This window comes from Elephantulus edwardii, unplaced genomic scaffold (genome assembly GCF_000299155.1).
Source record: "Elephantulus edwardii isolate Elephantulus edwardi_28Jun2011 unplaced genomic scaffold, EleEdw1.0 scaffold00023, whole genome shotgun sequence".
NCBI classification, from domain to species: domain Eukaryota; kingdom Metazoa; phylum Chordata; class Mammalia; order Macroscelidea; family Macroscelididae; genus Elephantulus; species Elephantulus edwardii.
Genome location: NW_006399773.1, coordinates 15,869,071 through 15,870,787, shown reverse-complemented (window position 1 = coordinate 15,870,787; position 1,717 = coordinate 15,869,071).

Below are 1,717 nucleotides of genomic sequence, written 5' to 3'. Positions count from 1 at the left end.
GCTATAAAAAATTTTAAAGAGATGCAATCCAAAAAATAGAGAATTCAAAATCACAATCTATTCTTATATTTAAGTGAGATGAATATGGTCAAATATTACTGTCCTTTTCAGGAAAAAAATAAGTCTTGAATTAATTAAGATTATTTTTTTTTCTAGTATATAGTTAGAGTATTTGGTGTTCTTCTCCCACTGTGCTGTGAGAGCTTTAAGTATGTTTGAGCAAACAGTTCTTATTAAAAGTCAGAATAAGGTTCTTCACATCCTGCTTTTCTGCAAGAGAGCTATTATATAATAAAAAGAAACATGAGAAGACTGAAGTATTTCTTCTACACATTTTTAATTGTTTTTTTCTTGCCAGAGTGATTCTTTGGCCATTCTGTCTTGGGTTTGCTGGCTCCTTTCTGATTCCTTTCAGAGCAAAGAATAATATGTCAAAATACGAGGTACACATGAATTGAACCCAAAAAAGAAGAGTTATTATTAACATTCAATTGTTAAAATTTCATATTACATTTGTTTGACTGGAAGGGGTTAGGGATCTTTAAAATTTGACTCACATTCATATTAAAATATTTTTTTTATTCAATGCTCTAATATTCTAGGCATTTCCTTGGAAATAAAAAACATACAAACTTTATTTTGAGAAGAGGAAGATACATTTCTCAATTATTCATTACAATATAAAGATGAGCTATATTTAAAAACAAAGCAAAATTAAACTGCATGTATAATCCCCTTTAATACTTTAATTTACAGTAAAATATACCTTTCAATGGACAGTAAATTCTTTTATTGACTAATAATGTTGTTTCAAGGATTTAAAAGTGATTATTTCAATTTTTTCTCCTTTATAATGTGACTTAGCAAGTAAGAAAAAAAATTGCTGCAGAAAAAGAAAATGCTAAAATGTCCTCATTTATCACTTGTGAGGGTAAGGTGTATCCTACTGTTATTAAATGTTTAATGTAGCTGTTGGCAGGTGTGTATAATGAGCTGTGTTTCAAGTCTAAGAGCCTGCTAATACAGCTATTTCTCATTCACCTATTGAAAAGTGTGGAAATTGTCCTACTCTTTTGAAAACTCATTATGATATTTTTTCTTTATATTTAAGATTGTTCATAGCACAGAATAGTTTTAAGATTTGTTCAATTTTACTTGCTCGAGGATAAAATGGACATTTCCCTTTATTAGGAAAAAATAAAAGTTAGCCTATAAGAGATTTTACTGACTATAAGAAGAATTTGCATATTAAAGGTCAGATGTTTTAGGAAGTATTGATTATTTGATAAAAAATTTGGGATTCAGTTTAGTAAAAAAACTACTTGTAATAAAGTTTTATTGTGTTCTATGCCTTACTAAATTTGTTTCTTTTATTTTGGCCATCTTAGTTAAATAGCTGTATTTACTTATTTCAAACAAATCGTGTTCAAATAATTGAAATAGTACTCCAAATTAAAAAGTAAATATCAACATTTAAAATAAAATGCCTCTTAACATGTCAATATTGGAAATAGTAAAAAAATATTTATAGATTTTTTTTCATTTTTTAAAATTGATATTTTAATGATAGTTTATAGAGAACTCGGTGTTCCATTCATTCATTGTTGCACATTTTCCTCCCTGCTGCCCCCACCCAGTTCACTTTTTGGAAAAAAAAAAAGAAAAATCTTTAATTGTTGTATAATCCTCCCCCATCCCCGTCCACTTCACTGTTGTT